Below are 19,450 nucleotides of genomic sequence, written 5' to 3'. Positions count from 1 at the left end.
CATTATATTCTCCCTGCCCAGTTTTTAGTAGAAATCTCTCCATCCTGAGTTCTGTATAATTTCCAACTATGTCATAGAATGATGAATATACAAACTTTCTTGACCTGAGAGATTATAATTCCTCTTTCTCGGAGTATCATCTCCTCTCTTGGATTCTGTCTCTCCTACAAGACACCAGTGCTCTTTGGTGCTTAATACTGTGCTTGACACATAGCAGTGCTCAGTGAATGTGTGTTCTCCTGAGTTGTTGTTATTGTCATTGTTGTTGTTTTTGAGCTGAGGTCACTGCAGGTGGTTCTATAATGCATTTGCCTGTCATTAAAAAGGTCCAAAAACATCAAGACAGGGGCAAATAATTGGTGCTCAACTTCACTGCTAAACCAATTTAAAACCAGCCAACCAATGAAATTGGCTGAAAGGGGTAGCAGCAACTTTACAGTTTTCCTCAGGATGAGAAAAAGGACATACTTAACATTTTATGGACATACTTAATAATGGAAACATATTTAAGGATTCTGGAATTCCTCTATGCCATTTTTATCCAGAGCACCTAGCCCGCCAAACACAGAGACTCTGACACGTAATGGCATTTCTCGTGGGGCCATAGGATCAGGACCCATATATATAGAATATTCACAGGAACAATTCCCCATGCCAACCTAATCAGAAGGAAGCATAACTCCTTGTTTTGGCCCTGTGGTGCTTAGGCTTGTCAGGCATGCATCCTCCAGCTGACAGGAAGATGACGAGCTCCTCACATCTTTTACTAGATGTGTCTTTGGGTATACATTTTTCTCAGTGGGGAAAGTAATAAGAAAAAAATTACAATAAACAAAACACCATCACTTGTTGCATATTGCCCATGTGCCAGGACTGTGGCTTAATTCTTCCAACAATCCTACAAGTTAAGTTCCTTAACCAAAGTTACACACAGGTGGTAATCGGCAGAACCAGGGTTAAATCAGATCTGTTTATCACTAAATCTACCATCTTTATCATAAGACTAAAGACAACTGACCTTCTCCCCCAATTAAAAAAAAAGAAAGAACAATAAAACAAAAACAAAAAACTAAAATAAACCTGAAATATTTCTTTTAGGAGCTTGGAGTTGTGTCAGATCCTGCCAGTTTTCTTCCTGATCTTCCCTCTCCTTCGGTAACTAAATCCCTATATACGTGACCCCCTGAAGAAAAAGACTACATTTCCCAGCCTCCTTTGCAGCTAGTTATGGCCAAGATTAAATTTTGGCTAATGTGATATAAGCAGAAGTGGTGTATGCAATTTCTTGGAAGTAATCTTAAAGGGAGAGGGCACATCATTCTTCATCACTTCCTTTCTTCCTGTTTGCCAGAATTTACATGTAATCACCATAGCTCTATTAGCAATAATCGCGCCTCGGATAAACCTCATTGGCTACGATACTGCCACTGCGCAAAGCTCTAGCAGCCATTTTGGAATGAAAGCCATACTCAGCAGTTTATAAAAAGGAAGATGTCACAGAGTGTCTGGGTGGCTCAGTCAGTTAAGCATCTGACTTCAGCTCAGGTCATAATCTCACAGTTCATGAGTTTAAGCCCCTCATCGGGCACTCTGCTGTCTGCACAGAGCCTACTTTGGATCCTTTTCCCCCCTTTCTCTGCCTCTCCCCCACTCACCTGTGTGTTCTCGCTCTCTCTCTCTCAAAAACAAGTAGACAAGAAAGAAAGAGAGAGAGAGAGGAAGGAAGGGAGGGAGGGAGGGAGGGAGGGAGGTAGGAAGGAAGGAAGGAAGGGTCAGTCTTGATCACCATGGAGCACTGGCTACCACCTATAGACTTCTTAAATATGAGGTAGAAGTATATTTCCACTTGTTTAAGCTGCTGCCTTTATTCCCTGTTTACCACAGTTGGGTCTAATTCTAACCAATGTAGGAATCTTAGGATATCTTGTGTATTATGACATTTGTATTGTTGTTGAACATACATTCATTAAGTTAAACTGGTATTGGGCATGCTAAGTATTGTAGACAGAAATGATTAAGATATAGTCTTGCTTCAAGAAGGTTTCAATTTAAACAGAAGGAGGAGACATGTCCATGAGGCTACAATAAAGGGGATACCTGGTCTGTGAGTTAGTTCTATGCGTAGTATATTACTTTTAGGTATGTTTTGAAGTATTTATATCTAGTTTCCCTACACTGACAAGGGGAGAGCACAAAATCATTTTCTGTTTTGTCTTGTTTTGTTTTCATTGCTTATTAGCAGGTAGTCAATAGTTGACCAATTGAAAAACACATTCTTCAGTGGATCCACTGCACTTAAAATAAAACTGAAACTTTGTCTATTTTCTTGTTGGAATCTCTAACTCTCTGGCATCATCCTTTTGTACAGAAGGAAGATAAAGATTATAAGGAAAGGAGCCTCAAATCCCATGCTCCCTTCTCTTACTGTAAGATATAGACTCAGGGTCCCTTTCACTAGCTCTGTGTGTCCTCAGGGTGTGTGGCGGGGGAGAAATCTTGGAGGAGAATAAAGATATAGATTCCAGTTCCCGGCTCTGACTTCAATTTCCTATTACTTAGACAGACAGTCTCACCTTTATGGACCACAAGGCCCTTAATTAATATCAATTAATTAATTAATGGTAACAAGAGGATTTGACTCATTGGTCTCCAAGGTCTCACTGAGCATGAATGCCCTGTGACTACGGCTGGAACGAGCCCCAAGTAAGAAATTGGCGAACCTTGAATGCAGTTGGGCTGAATCCTGATTCATCCACTAACTTACAGGGTGATCTTTTTTTTTTTTTTAATGTTTTATTTATTTCTGAGGCTGAGGGAGAGACAGCGTGAACAGGGGAGGGTCAGAGAGAGAGAGAGAGGGAGATACAGAATCTGAAGCAGGCTCCAGGCTCTGAGCTAGCTGTCAGCACAGAGCCCGACACGGGGCTCGAACCCATGAACCGTGAGATCATGACCTGAGCTGACGTCGGACACAACTGACTGAGCCACCCAGGCGCCCCATCACAGTGTGATCTTAAGAGAGACACACATTTGCTAATCTCAGGTTCTTCTCTGTAAGATAAGTGAGATGAACAAGATAGATGATTTATAACATCTCCTACAGTTCAACTGTTCTATAAATACTCAATGCAAAATTGTTTTATTCATGGAAAAAAATTAATAACATTATTAAACTTGAAATGAATCGGTGGCACTATTCAAAATAACCCCAAACTGTATCTCATGCATACACAAAATAAGGATTTTTTTTTTCTTAAGTTACCACACTGTGATAAAAATGAAATTGGCTCAGGGATGAAATTTTGCAGTATCTTTCATCATTTCACACAGGCACTTAAAGGCCATGGTTAAGGTCAGAAATGAAAATGTCCTCTATGGAAACAGAAGTGCCTTTAACAAGCATAGAGGTTCCTGTTGATAAGCATAACCAACAATCTTAATGTCATGTTGTTCCCCTTGATCCCAAGTCAAAATGTTTCCTCTTATCCAAGTCCAAACACACTGTCTATGTCCACTGGAAGAAAACCATGCAGCACCGTTTATCCCTTCTTTTAACACCCTTGAAATCCTCCTTTATAGTAAATTTCAGCCTTGGGCCAGCAGACTATGTTTTTTCCTCTTTTAGAGCTTGTACACTGTGTACACGTTGCCAGAGCAAGACATTCTACGTCAACTCTAGGGCTGTAACTAAGGACTTAGTAAACAAAACAGGGCTGGTTAACAGAGCTTAGTGCCAAAAATACTTAAAAATTACTATCTTCATCAAACAATAAAATCCTGAGTAAATGGAAAATTTTAATGCTTTGGATTTTTCAAGCTGGTTTTCATTTTGTCAGAAGAGCATATATTTATTTACCTATTAAAGGTAAACTTTAATAAAATAAACAGTCCCAAGCTTCTCCCTTTTCTGTTTTGAGGCTGAAAGTTTGAAGCTTCAGGTTACATGTTGAATTGCGTCTTCTTTAAATGCATATGCTGAAGTCCTAACCCACAGGGCCCCAGAAGGTGACTGTATTTGGAAATAGGACTTCCAAAGAGATATAAAGTAAAATGAGGTCATGAGGGTGAGCCCTAATCCAATCCGACTGGTATTCTTTTTATTTTTTTTAATGTTTATTTATTTCTGAGAGAGAGAGAGACAGAGCACAAATGGGGAAGGGGCAGAGAGAGAGGCAGACACAGAATCTTAAGCAGGCTCCAGGCTCTGAGCTGTCAGCACAGAGCCTGATGCGAGGCTCAAACCCATGAGCAGGGAGATGGTGACCTGAGCCAAAGTCAGACACTTAACTGACTGAGCCACCCAGGCCCCCCTGACTTGTGTTCTTTTAAGAAGAGATTAGGACACAGGCAGCAACACAGAGAAAGCTATGAAGACAGAAGGAGAAGGTGGCCATTGCAAGCTGAAGAGAGAGGTTTCAGAAAAAAACAACCCTGCTGACATCTTGATCTTGGACTTCTAGTCTCTAGAACTGTGAGAAAATAAATTCCTGTGGTTTAGGCCCCCAGTTGTGGTACTGTGTAATGGCAGCCCTAACAAACTAATACACCTTGCATATGCAATCTCAGATTTACACAAATCGTAGTCTCTAAGGTCTCTCAGACCTTGGCACGTTGCCCTGGACATCATAAACACTCCATCTGTTTGTCAAATCAATTAATTTTTTAAGCTTATTTTGAGAAACAGAGTAGGGTGCAGAGAGTGAGAGGGACAGAGAGAATCCCAAGCAGGCTTCAAGCTAAAGCTTGGAGACGGGCTTGGGACTTGATCTCACAGACAGTCAGATCATGATCTGAGAGATCATGACCTGAGCTGAAATCAAGAGTCACATGCTTCACCAACGGAGCCACCCAGAACCTCTTAATTAGTTACTTTCAAAATGGAACCATAGCTCACCTAGATTTCCCATGCTTAATTCTCTGTGTGGTGATACATAGAAATGAAAAGATGAACCTTTTCTTCTTTCATCCTCTGCTCCCTTCCCCTCAGTCTCTGGCCAGAATTTTCATTTGCGTTCTTGTTCAGTCGGTGATGAGAGCAGATCCTCTTCTGTTGTTTTCATACGTGCTCAGGGTTCTGCTAGCTAGATACACTTCTACCCAAAAGTCAGGATGTGATCTGAGCCTCCTCATCTGACAAGCTGCTAGCATTGTGGAGGAAATTTAAGAGTCAGCATCCAAGGCCTAAGAAAACTGATCCACTTTGAGAGTTGACAGGCTGATTGGGAAAAAGCCTCACCCAGTTATCTAGGGTTATATCTGCCTACCCTATGTCTTCTCCTTACTGAGTTGAAAATTTACTTGCATTCTTCCTTCTGGTCCATTCAAATTACAAAGTTTCTCCTGAGGCATTCTTGCCTTCCTCCTTTGCATTTCAGCTCTTTATGAACACACCTGTATATGGGACTTTGGAGTTGTGTGAAAGCAGGGTCTGCATCATTTTAATCTGCATGTAGCGCCTGGCCCCCAGAGTGACCAACACAGGTGTTGTTGCGTGGTTTAAATAAATGAACATCTCCAAAATATTTCAACATTCATTCAACCAATTATTGCTTAAGTGCTTTGTCAGTGCTGGCACTGTGCCAGATACGATGATCTAGAAGTGTCATCAAGGAACTCCAGACCCCATGACGGTGCCATTAGTGAAAGGCACTGATGGTGATGTGAAGCGAGCTGCAATGTGTGTGAAGCGTTAGTGGAAACACAGCAAAATGAACAACCAAACTATACTAGGGCAAGGGCTCCCATCTTTCTCCCTATTTCTCCTAGCCGGCCTTCACCCTCAAGACTTCCAGGGTATTTGACTCATTACATATATTCATCTTAAAAATTTTTAGAAGTCCAATAGACTCAACTTTTAAAAAGTCTAGCTTATGTTTTTTCCCTTGGAGAAATCTTTGATAACACTAGGATTATGTTCTCTCTCTGCCTCTCTTAAAAAAAAAAAAGATTATTTATTTTTGAGAGAGAGAGAGAGTATGTGTGAGCATGAGCAGGGTAGGGGCAGAGAGGAAAAGAGAGAATCCCAAGCAGATTCTGCACTGTCAGCATGAAGCCCAACATAGGGCTCAATCTCACAAATCCTGAGATCATGACCTGAACTGAAATTAAGAGTTGGATGCTTAACCAACTGAGCCACGCTTAGTTTTTACCATTGATTTAGCAATGATTCCCACCACCTAAAGAGATACTTCAATCATTCACTTGAACTTCTGTTTTGCACCATGCATGGCTTGTACTTTTACATCAGCTCAGAGACTTGAGCTTCCTTAAGTAGATTACCATGTATACTCATCGAATGTTAGAACTGGAGGAATTTAATGGTTATTTGATCAACTCCATCTTTTACTCCATCTTTTCCAGAGTCAAGGACATTTCTACTTGCCCATAAGAACTTACAGCGTTAATGAAAGAACAAAGCTATAATGCAAAGCCAAAATGATTTGAAATAGTCATTAAGGAGACTTACAGTTCTGACCTATTTTTTCCAAAGGTCAACATATTTCTGGGTTTTTTGTTTCTTTTCTCTAATTCCTGTTTCCCTTGAACCTGGTCCCTATAAGATGAAATACAGAGGGGCACCTGGGTGGCTTAGTCGGTTAAGCGTCCAACTTTCGCTTAGGTCATGATCTCACGGTTCGTGGGTTCGAGCCCCGCGTCGGGCTCTGTGCTGACTGCCAGCTCAGAGCGTGGAGCCTGTTTCCGTCTATGACTCCCTCTCTCTCTGACCCTCCCCTGCTCATGCTGTCTCTCTCTCTCTCTCTCTCCTAGAAATAAATAAAAATATTTAAAAAAAAAAGATGAAATACAGAAATATTTTATCCCTAATAATCATCTTTCTCTGTGTGCATATATGTGTGAGCGCATAGGAAGTACTGTGGAAAGCTACAAGTTTAGGAATGTGTGAACTCCACAGACTTTGGAATCAGATGGTCTGAGTTCATATCACAAATTTTCAACTACTTGTTGTTGTTGACTTTGGACATCTCCAAGTCTCAGTTTTCTCTCTATAAAATAAAAATTAGAGTACCTACCTCTTGATCTCTTAACAAGATCAGCCGTCTAAAGTGTGGCTGAGCTTGAGATACAGTAAATACTCATGACATTACAACAGTTATGAAATTAAATACAGAGCCTTTGATATGATCTTGATGTGATGAACATGAAAACTATAAGAAAGTTCATGATATGTAAGTTATCATGTAAATTCTTCATACACAGCTATACAAGTCAAACCTCAACATTCACATATTACAACTTACCTAAATTTTTTTTTCAAAGGTACAAAAATTCCCACCTTTCCAACCAGAAATGAAGACCACTAGATGCCCCTTTACTTCGTTAAACTAGTTCTGTGAGAAAATACTTCAGGGTGTTTGTTTCTGTTTGTTTCTATTTGCAAGACTGGAGGACAGGCAGGAAGGTGAAAGCCATTATTCCTTATGTCTAATGCCCTTTCCACTTGATACAAAAACAGGAATCAATTAATTTCCTTCAGACATCAACCAGTAAAGTCCGACTGGCAACACTACAGGTTTCTAAGGACTTTCTTTTGTAAATAATGTCATTAGGAGCCTTGTGAGTTTCCTTCCTCCTTGGCATTTGTCCTTCTTAAGAGCAGAACATTCAACTTACCGCTCTTTTTCTTTCCTGGTGGGTAAAAATTTATGGTAAAAGTATGGAAAATAACCCCCATTATAGTTTTCCTTCAGCTCTGCCAAAACAAAACAAAGCAAAGCAAAAGGTTGCCACAGAATTTATGGAATACACATACCAGGAAAGGGATTGAGTGAGTTTCTCAGTTACAGCAGATTGTGTTCAAGCTCCCTGGAGATCTTTTTGTCTTATCTTGAGGATCTTGTAAGAAGCTGCTAAATGCCTTTTCTCTCCTCCTCCAAACTCCAAACAAAACAGTTCAGATACGCTCACAGTGGTGGTCTCCTGAACACAATTGGGATCAAAGGACATGTGTATTTCTACCTGGGAGGAGTGGCTTTGTTCATGGAGAATAAGGAGTGGCTGTGGAGGGGACAAGAGAGGGCATCTTCCTCTCTGCTCCCACCTTTCCATCTCAGTTAGTGCATGCACCCCGTCCCCCCCAACCCCCTCCCCCCACACACATGGTGTAGACTGAGCAGAATGTGCTCTAGCAAAATGGTGAGGCGCAGTAGATGAATTTCATCTTCAGGAGCAATCATGTAAGCAAATAATCCATCATATATTTGGCTGCTTAAAACCAAGCATGTTCACCCCACTCCCCACGAGGGCAGGGACTCTCAAACAAAACTATGATCAAATTGCCCTAAGTGTTTGTTAAATGCACAGAATCCCAGATCTTGCCCCTGGAGATTGCTTTCGTGGGGCAAAGAAATCTGAATTTTTAATCAGTGGGCCGGGTGGGACCGTGATATAGCTGCTCAGCCCAGACTTCCGGAAAGACTTCCCAGGGCACTGGGTCAGGCACCAGGTCCTCCTCTTTCAAAACCCATGAGCCCCATGTCCTCATCCTCACCCTCAACTAGTCGTCTCATTGGAAGGCAGCAGCCTAACACAGCAAAGGAGGTGATAACTGGAAGGCTCCTCTCCCAGAAATGTTTTCTATTTTAGTGAGAGAGAGAGAAAGAGAGGGAGAGGGAGAAAGAAAGAGCGGGATGGTTGGTTAAAAACAACAACAACAAAAAAATCCCCACCTTCACATAAAGGAAAGGTGGGGGCACCTGGCTGGCTCAGTCGGTTGAGCATCTTTTCTTCATCTCTTGATCTCGCAGTTTGTGGGTTGAGACCCACATCGGGTTCCGTGCTGACACCAGCACAGAGCCTGCTTGGAATGATCTCTCACCTCTCTCTCTGCCCCTCCCCTGCTGGCTCTCTCTCTGTCTCTCAAAATAAATAAATAAATAAACTTAGAAAAAAACCCCAGAAAGGTGGATACCCAAGGCAATTAGGAGCATTTCAGCAGGTGAAGGAAGGGGACAGTTGAGCGCTGGGGAGTTCGGGAGGTACCTGTTCACAAATCACTACAGGCGCAGTGCTATCTGCAGACACGGAATGCACGCATTCTGATGCAGGCTGTCCAAATGTGAGTTGTTATTTCCGCTAATTAAGGCCATCAAGGGAGTAGGGGGTGGCGACTATGGTGTTCAGAGCACCCACTAATGAATTTCCAGAGACTGGGCTAAGTACTTAACAACACCCATTATACAGTTTAAGCTTCCTCACTGCCCTGTTCTGAGAGGGAGATGTTATTATGCCCATTTAACAGATGAAGAATGAGAAGCTCAGAGAGATTTTAGTGCCTGGATGAAGCCTCACACCTGGAAAGCAGACAGCGAGAATTTGTTTTTCTGACTGCAAACACCCCACTCTTACTATCATACCATGCTGCTTCCCTCCTGAGCACATTGACAATTCCCTTTTTTTAAGTTTACTTATTTTGAGAGAGAGAGAGATTGAGAGAGAGATTGAGAGAGAGAGCGAGAGAGCGCATAGTTGCACCAGTGAGGGGGGGGGGGGGGGAGGGAGAGAGAGAGAGAGAGAGAGAGAGAGAGAGAGAGAGAATCCTAAGTAGGCTCTGCCCTGTCAACGCAGAGCCCCATGTGAAGCTCTATCTCATGAACTCTGATATCATGACCTGAGCCAAAATTAAGAGTCAGGCACTATAACTGACTGAGACACCAAGGGGCCCTGAAAATTCTTTAATTAGAAATGATTCATTTGCAAGTACCGATGTCCTGAACTGATGGACTGGATACTCTATAAAAGCATGCCCTTTTAAGTACTGACAGCCCACACTATGTGGATATGTTAGGCACAACATTTCCCCCAGAATTTTGAATATAATTTAATCAAAACCATACTGTACCCAAATGGCTAACAGACATCCATAAAGTGCTTAACACACTAGAGAAGGGAAAACTGCAACATAAAAACCATCCAAGCAACAAGCTTAAAACTTCATTTGCAAACTCCCTTCTCTATTCAGCCAGAGACAGGCTGGCTTTTTCATTCCAGGGCATCAGTTCAACTCAAAAACTGTTCCTCCTCAACAGCCATTCAGCAGTCCACACTCATTCTTGGTACATTGCAGGCAACGTGACCTGTGCACAAACTCTGACTGCTACCAGCCTTCTCCGAGGAAGGTGGCAGAGACGGGGAACCTGAGGAAGAGATCAGTTTTCTTTAAAAACATTCCCTAAGGGGACCCTGTGCTTAAGGCAAAATAGCTGCTCCTGAGAAGCAGCATCAGGCTCAAGGGAAGCTCGTGTCCTGCCACAAACTGTCCCTTGATTCAGGTCTCCTTTTTGAATCTTCTTCTTTTTGATGTTGTAGAAGCAGCGTCCGGGCAGGTGCACCACTGACACTGGCAGACTTCCTCAATGTCTCATGTCAGGACAATGGGGAACCTCCAGCTTCACACCAAGTTGGCTGTGTGTGACCCTGTCCAATAGCAACACAAACAGCCACGTTTATTGAGCACTTCATGTGCCAGGCCCTGGGCCAAGGGCTTCCCGTGGAGGAAATGGAGCCTTACAGAAGTTGTTATTTCCAAGATGATGCATCTAGCAAACGGTGGTCCCATGATGCAAGTGAGGTGAACCTGACTCTAAAATCCAAGCTCTAAATCCCCAACTTCTACAAACTCCAAGTCATGGCTCCGCTATGAGCCTCCTATGAAAAATGGGCATGTTAAACCAATTCGAAATTTTAGAGAGCCCAAACAGAGTCCATGAGGCATTGCAGGATGTTGTTTCTTTGCTTTGTCATTGTTTACCTGAATTTTCAGAGTATCTGTACTTCTGTCCATCCAGAGCCCGTCTCCCTCTTCAGGTCCCACTCTTAGCCTGCTGCCGCTTGTCTTCTGAAGGGCATGTGTGTTTTCAAACCCTAAACATTCTATACAAATTTCCTTAGCTTGACCATTCTATCATTTCTACATGGTTGATCGTACATGGCCATGAAAGCAGGTGGGGTGTAATGTAGAAACTAGTAAAGTCAGAGTGAGGGGCACTGAAATTAACTGATGGCTATGGGACGAGATAAGCAGTTTGGGCTTACATGAGGAATGGCAAATATATTTTTGTCAATGTATATTTATTTATTTTTAGAGAGAGAAAGACAGAGACAGAGAGAGGGAGGGAGAGAACAAATGGGGGAGGGGCAGAGAGAGGGTGAATCCCAAGCAAGCTCTATGCTGTCAGCACAGAGCCCAACACGGCTTGGTCCCATGAACCATGAATGATGACCTGACCCGATATCAAAAGTTGGATGCTCAACCAACTGTGCCACCCAGTGCCCCGAGGAATGGCAAATATTATTCATCAGAAGTGCCAGTTCTGAGCTGTTATTAGAAAACGAGTGGAATACTGTCCTGATGACTCTGAGGTTGCACCTTACTCAGGAAAGCGCGCCAAGATTTAGCCATAAATTGTTATTTAGCCACGGAACACATTCCTTGAACAAAAGCTTTTAAAGACTGCATTATTACAACAGATAAAAGTGGTATTGCTCAGACTAAAGCAGAGGTGAGCTTGAAGTACTATGCTACTGGTTTCCTTTAATTCCTAGAATTACTGACATAATACTTTCATAGAGATCCTATGGTTCCTTAGAGAATAATTGAAAATTACTGGCAAAGATGCTCCCCAAGATTCTTTTATGCTCTTACTTTGATTCCCTGAGACATCAAGAGCTTTTGTAGAGAATCAGAAGTATCACAAAGAAAAATAGAGGCTGTAGTATAAATTCACTGAATCATCCTTAATAGAGTGGCAAAATGCCCTCGAGCAAAGACAGGTGTCCGTTTCCATTGTTCCACAAATGTTTATGTGGTGAGCCAGACCACCTCCATCATGTCCTCTGTGGTTCAAGCTGCCATTCTCTCTCACCTGGATGACTATGCCCTAAGCACCCTCTCTGTTCACCCTGGGCCCCCACAGTCTCTTTTCCATGTGCGTAAAGAATGAATCTTTTAAATGTTAGACCAACTCACGTCACCACTCAAGACTCTACAATGACTTCACCTTTTACTGAGAATAGATTTCCAAATGCTTATCCGGAGCTACAGGTTCCTATGTCTACTACCCGATGGCATCTTTTCCTCCCTCCCTCTGCTCCAGAGCAATGGTTCCCAAAGTGCAGTTCCTGACACCCTTTCAGGGGGCTGAAGGGCAAAATTACTTTTATTCTAAAACAAACATGTTGTTTTCATGCCTATTTTGTCACAGGGGTACACGGAAAAAATACTTTCTTGGTATAGTTTCAGATTCCACATTGTAACTACCCTCTAAAAGACCACTGCTTGTTGAGTTTTGATGTACAGTTACCCTCTGAACAAGGCACGGTTAGGAGCACTGACCCCTGTGTGTAACTGTTGACTCACTCCAAACTTAACTACTAATAGCCTACTGTTGACCAGAAGTCTCACCAGTAAAGTCAATGGACACATATTTTCTATTTTATATGTATTATATGCTGTATTCTTACAATAAAGTAAGCTAGAGAAAAGAAAATGTTACTAAAACTATATAAGAAATTACTAAAAAAAAATAAATAAACTTAAAAAGAATGGGGGTACCTGGCTGGCTCAATCCAAAGAGCACATGACTCTTGATCTCAGGGTCTTGAGTCTGAGCCCCACGTTGGGTGTAGAGATTACTAAAAAATAAATAAACATAAATACTTTTTTAAAAAAGAAAATTACAAGGACAAGAAAATACATTTACAGTGCTGCACTGCTTATTAGGAAAAAACCCCATATAGAAGCGTAGTTCAAACTCATGCTATTCAAGGGTCAACTGTAGCATCCAAGAAGAATAACTGCAAATATCTTAAAGGTTATTAAAATACTTCCATTTTCCAAACATGTATCTGTGTGAGGACAGATTTTCTTCATACACTAAAATCAAAACAAGATACTACAACAGATTGGATACAGGAGCAGCTATGAGAATACAACTGTGCTCTAGCAAGCCAGACAGTTGAAGAGATTAGCAAAAATGCAAAACAATGTTGCCCTTCTCATTAATATTTTTTTTCTTTTGGAAAATTGTTATTTTTCATAAGGATATTATTTATATTAGCATGTGATATGTTCATTATTGTAATTTTAAATGAATGAATAAGTATTTTAAAATTTTCGGTTTTAACTTCTAACATGCTAAGTATGGACAGAATCCATGTAAAGTTCTCAGGGACCCTCAATAATTTTTAGGAATGCAAAGGGGTCCTAGGAACAAAAAGTTTGAGAACTACTGCTCTAAACTCACTGAATTTCCCACTGTTCCTTCCTGATAGAAAGTGTGTCAAAAAGATATTTACTCGAAGGAATTGGCTCTCGTGAATTCCGGTTTCAAGATCTGGTGTCAGCAAGCTGGAGACTCAGGAGAGTTGATGGTGTATGTTTCAGTCTGAGACTGGAGGCAAGAGAAGACTGATGTCCCAGCTAGAAGGGAACTAGGTAGAAAGAAAGAATTCTTTCCCACTCGGCCTTTTCTTCTATTCAAGTCTTCAACAGATTGGATGAGGCCCCCCACATTAGGGAGGGCAACCGGCTTTACTCGGTCTCCTGATGGAAATGGTTACTCTCACCCAGAAACACCCTCACAGACACATCTGGGCATGTAATTCTTAACCAAACATCTGGGCATCCCAGTGGCCCAATCAAGTTGACACATAAAATTAGCCATCACATCTTCCATTCATTTGGGTCACTGCTCAAATATTATTTTATCAGAGAGAGGTTTCTCTATACCACCCCATATAAAATAATATTAGATTCCCATATCCTTTCTATCTCTTTAATCATGCTTCTTCTTCATGTTTTATTAGTATGCATTACCACTTATAAACTATATATCTATTCTTTTCTTTCACCTTCCCCAACTAAAATGTCAACTTAGACTATTGAAGAGTTTGGCTTCCTGTTGTATCCCCAGTGCCGGGAACCAGTACATAGTTTAGGTCCCAAAAAATATTTGTTGACTAAATGAATAACTACATCACACTATCTGTATAGACTTAAGATCACAATTAAGGGTTGAGGAAGCACAGTTATAAGGGGAAAATATTTAATTGTCCTGAAGTGGATTGTGATGTGTTTGTATTAAACATGGTGCTTTAAGTAAGGCAGACATTTATTTCTCTTTCACCTAAAAGTCTGGAACTAGGGAAGGTATGGAAGCTCTGCTTTACAAAGTCTCCAGAGACTCGATGGCATGGCCCTTGCTTTTTGGTCCAACGTGGCAGATAGAGGGGCAGCCACTGTATTTTAGTTTTCCAAAAGAAAGGAAAAAACTAGCAAAATGAAGCAGAAGGTATATAACAGCTATTCGTAAAGGAAGAGTTCCAGAAACTGTTATACAACCATCTTACATACATTCATTTGCCAGATTTCATCAAATGGCCATACCTGGTTGCACATGAGTCTTCGAAATATGCCTTTATTCTAGGTGGACACATAGATAGCTAGGAGATCAGGGGTTACTTAAAGAGAAAGAGAGGAATAGATATTGAGGGATCATTAGCAGTCTCTGTTATAGGTAGGCGTTATTTTAGCCTGCCCTCTTCTTCTGGTAAAGGAATTCCTTTTTTTTTTTTTTTTTTTTTTATTAAGAAACTCTTCCTCACCCTACACCATTTCTTGTGGTCCTGGAGATACAGTCTACACAGTACTTCCTCTACCAGATGTGGGAATGTGACTCAGGCTGGATGAGTCATCACAGTCCATTCTCAACCCCTTGATTGGTCCAGAAATGAGCACATGACCCAAGCGAGGTCTGAGATGAGCAAGCATGGTGAGATAGAAGTTTCTTTAAGATTTATATATAAATGGTGGAAGAGAAAAGCTTTTTTGCCCTGGGATTGCTAAACTGGGAATTAGTGAATTTGGGACTACTGACATCCATGTCACCTGAGCTACATATAATAAGTTCTTATCTGCAGTAGAAGGCAATGAGGCCAACACACAAAAGCCAGCAGACCCACAGGGTAGAGAGATGGCCTCGTTTGTGGGTCTGAAGCCTAATGTCTCAGCTCCTCTTCTGCTTAAGCTGGTTTTTGTTGGCTATCTATCCCTTTCATTTGAAATCCCTGACTAAAACATGTATCATTGATACGATTTCTTTAAAAACTATTCTAAGGGGCGCCTGGGTGGCTTAGTCGGTTAAGCGTCCGACTTTCGCTTAGGTCATGATCTCGCAGTTTGTGGGTTCGAGCCCCACGTTGCTGACTGCCAGCTCAGAGCCTGGAGCCTATTTCAGAGTCTGTATCTCCCTCTCTCTCTGACCCTCCCCTGCTCATGCTGTCTCTCTCTCTCTCTCTCTCCTAGAAATAAATAAAAATATTAAAAAAAAACTATTCTAAAATGTTATTTACTATTTATTTAGTGATTAATTAATGATGTGAAAAGGAGAGAAAGTGAAAGAGAAAGCCCTCTGACCGAGCTTTCTTTTTGAATTCTCCCTACCCAGCCCTGCCTGCTTGATGTCCTCGTCTTTGTCACAGAGCATCTGGGCTTCCTTCTAACACGGTACCACCCTGCATTGAAATTACTTGTTTCTAGCAAAAACTGTCCCTTGAGATCACAATTTCCCTTATGACAAGGGACTATCCTATCTTGCTCACCTTCATATCTTCAAAACCCTGGAACTTACATCACTACTTAGTATAAAGTATTGTTTATATTAAATCTAATGCTGCAAACATGTACCCGCAACTTATGACCTTGTGGTAGAGGGCCTAAATTACTTTTCATTTCCTTTGGAAATGTGTCAGTCAAATAAATCAAGTCACCTCGGAAAAGGAAATTACAAAACAGAAGTAATAAATTATATCACGATCACTATTCAGCTGACTCAATGAGAATAAAATTCTCAAAAATGTAATTGTTAAAAAGTTGCTGAGCAAACCCCTCCAAAATAGTAGACCAATGCCTTTAATTTTAAATAAATCTCAACATAGACCCAATCACAGGAATATAGTTTGACAGATAAAGCTTGATTTATAACTGTGAAATTCATAATGCACTCAATGATTTTTTAAAATTTGGATTCATTTTTGCATAAAAATGGTTTGCAGCAAGTAAGTTTCCAGTAGTTTCTTTCCTTGAGGTGAAAAGCAAGGTCTGATGCAATCACAGAGCCCAAGCAACCAATTATTCCAACTGGCTGCATTTCAGAGTCAAAAAATAAGTGTGCCTTTTGGGACACAAGTAGATATTAAATCAACAATGAATTTTTTCCGATTGACAATGAGGAAAACATGCCATGTAAAGCCCTGCAAGTGCAAACATTTTGCGAATCCTGTAGGGGGCTGCTTAGCATTTCCTCAAATCCCTGATATTCATTTTTTTTTCATAGTTTATTGTCAAGTTGGTTTCCATATAACACCCAGTGCTCATCCCAAAAAGTGCCCTCCTCCATGCCCATCCCCCCCTTCCCCCCTCCCCCACCGCCATCAACCCTCAGTTTGTTCTCAGTATTTAAGAGTCTCTCTTAGTTTGCCTCCCTCCCTCCCCTTAACTATTACCCCCTTCTCCTCTCCCATGGTCCTCTGTTAAGCTTCTCCTGTTCCACGTATAAGTGAAAACATATGGTATCTCTCCTTCTCTGCCTGACTTATTTCACTCAGCATAATACCTTTGAGTTCAATCCATGTTGCTACAAATGGACAGATTTCATTTTCTCATTGCCATGTAGTATTCCATGGTATAGATAAACCACATCTTCTTGATCCATTCGTCAGCTGATGGACATTTAGGCTCTTTCCATGATTTGGCTCTTGTTGAAAGTGCTGCTATGAACACTGGGGTACATGTGCCCCTATGCATCAGCACTCCTGTATCCCTAGGGTAAATTCCTGGCAGTGCTATTGCTGGGTCATAGGGGAGTTCTATTAATTTTTTGAGGAACTTCCACAATGTTTTCCAGAGGGGCTGCACCAGGTTACATTCCCACCAGCAGTGTAGGAGGGTGCCCGTTTCTCCACATCCTCACCAGCACCTAGAGTCCCTGATTTGTTCATTTTAGCCACTCTGACCGGCGTGAGGTGGTATCTCAGTGTGGTTTTAATTTGTATCTCCCTGATGATGAGTGGTGCTGAGCATTGTTTCATGTGTCTACTGGCCATCTGGATGTCCTCTTTGGAGAAGTGTCTGTTCATGTCTTCTGCCCATTTCTTCACTGAACTATTTGTTTTTTAGGGGTGGAGTTTGGTGAGTTCCTTATATATTTTGGATACTAGCCCTTTTCCAATATGTCATTTGCAAGTAGCTTTTCCCATTCCGTTGGTTGCCTATTAGTTTTATGGATTGTTTCCTTTGTTGTGCAGAAGCTTTTTATCTTGATTAGGTCCCAATAGTTCATTTTTTTTTTTGATTCCCTTGCTTTTTGGGATGTGTCAAGTAAGAAATTGCTGCAGTTGAGGTCAAGGAGGTTGTTTCCTGCTTTCTCTTCTAGGGTTTTGACAGTTTCCTGTCTCACATTCAGGTCCTTCATCCACTTTGAGTTTATTTTTGTGTATGGTGTTAGAAAATGATCTAGTTTCATTCTTTTGCACGTCGCTGTCCAGTTCTCCCAGGACCATCTGTTAAAGAGGCTGTCTTTTTTCCACTGTATACTCTTTCCTGCTTTGTCAAAGATTAATTGGCCATACATTTGTGGGTCCAATTCTGAGTTCTCTACTGTAATCCATTGGTCTATGTGTCTGTTTTTGTGCCAATACTATACTGTCTTGATGATTATAGCATTGTAGTAGAGGCTAAAGTCTGGGATTGTGATGCCTCCTGTTTTGGTTTTTTTCTTCAACATTACTTTGGCTATTCGGGGTCTTTTGTGGTTTCATACACATTTTAGGATAGTTTGTTCTAGCTTTGAGTAGAATGCTGGTGCAATTTTGATTGGGATTGCATTGAATGTGTAGATTGCTTTGGGTAGTAATGATATTTTAACTTTATTTATTCTTCCGATCCATGAGCATGGAATGTTTTTCCATTTCTTTGTGTCTTCTTCAATTTCCTTCATAAGTTTTCTATAGTTTTCACCATATAGATCTTTTCTATCTTTGGTTAGGTTTATTCCTAGGTATTTTATGTTTTTTTGTGCAATTGTGAATGGGATCAGTTTCTTGATTTCTCTTTCTGTTGCTTCATTATTGGTGTATAAAAATGCAACCGATTTCTGTACATTGATTTTGTACCCTGTGATGTTGCTGAATTCATGGATCAGCTCTAGTAGGCTTTTGGTGGAGTCTGTAGGGTTTTCCATGTAGAATATCATATTATCTGCGAAAAGTGAAAGTTTGACTTTATCTGTGCCAGTTCTGATGCCTTTTATTTCCTTTTGTTGTCTGATGGCTGATGCTAGGACTGTTTAACACTATGTTAAACAACAGTGGTGAGAGTGGACATCCCTGTCATGTTCCTGATCTCAGGGGTAAAGCTCTCAGTTTTCCCCCATTGAGGATGATATTAGCTGAAGGCTTTTCATAAACGGCTTTTATGATGTTTAATTAAGTTTCTTCTATCCCGATATTCTCGAGGGTCTTTATTAAGAAACGATGCTGTATTTTGTCAAATGCTTTTTCTGCATCTATCGACAGGATCATATGGCTTTTATCTTTTCTTTTGTTAATTTGATGTATCACTTGGATTGATTTGCGAATATTGAACCAGCCCAGTAACCCAGGAATGAATCCTGCTTGATCACGGTGGATAATTCTTTTTATATGATGTTGAATTCGATTTGCAAGTATCTTGTTGAGGATTTTTGCATCCATATTCATCAAAGATATTGGCCTGTAGTTCTCTTTTTTTTGCTGGATCTCTGTCTGGTTTGGGAATCAAGTGATGCTCGCTTTGTAGAATGAGTCCGGAAGTTTTCCTTCCATTCCTTTTTTTTTTTTTTTTTTGGAATAGCTTGAAAAGAATGGGTATTAACTCTGACTTTTAAAAATTCCTGGGGGCGCCTGGGTGGCTTAGTCGGTTAAGCGTCCGACTTTCGCTTAGGTCATGATCTCGCGGTTCGTGGGTTCGAGCCCCGCGTCGGGCTCTGTGCTGACTGCCAGCTCGGAGCCTGGAGCCTGTTTCAGAGTCTGTGACTCCCTCTCTCTCTGACCCTCCCCTGCTCACGCTGTCTCTCTCTCTCTCTCCTAGAAATAAATAAAAATTAAAAAATAAAATTAAAAAAAAATTCCTGATATCCATTATCCCTGGTCCGACTCCTCATCTCTCTGTTTACCATTTCTTTCCCTGGATACAGCTTTGTTCCACCCACTTCCACTGCGTTGTTACATCAGATATATCACACTGCCTAATGTTTTAGGCCCAATGGTATGGTTATATACATACTGTTTTATACCATTGATTTTTATTTATTTTTTAAATGTTTTTATTTATTTTTGAGAGAGAGAGACAGAGTGAGTGGAAGAGGAGCTGAAAGAGAGAGAGAGAGAGAGAGAG

The 19,450-nt window shown here is 41.0% G+C and overlaps 1 pseudogene; it reads right to left on the bottom strand.

Moving 5' to 3' along the window:
• Window positions 1–1,312: 1,312 nt before the first annotated feature.
• Window positions 1,313–1,439, bottom strand: LOC120228702 (annotated as a pseudogene).
• Between the last annotated feature and the right edge of the window lie 18,011 nt (window positions 1,440–19,450).

This window comes from Hyaena hyaena, unplaced genomic scaffold (genome assembly GCF_003009895.1).
Source record: "Hyaena hyaena isolate Hyena2069 unplaced genomic scaffold, ASM300989v1 scaffold_26, whole genome shotgun sequence".
Lineage (NCBI taxonomy): Eukaryota > Metazoa > Chordata > Mammalia > Carnivora > Hyaenidae > Hyaena > Hyaena hyaena.
Note: the sequence above shows the minus strand (reverse complement) of the source record. Positions and strands in the feature narration are given on the sequence as shown.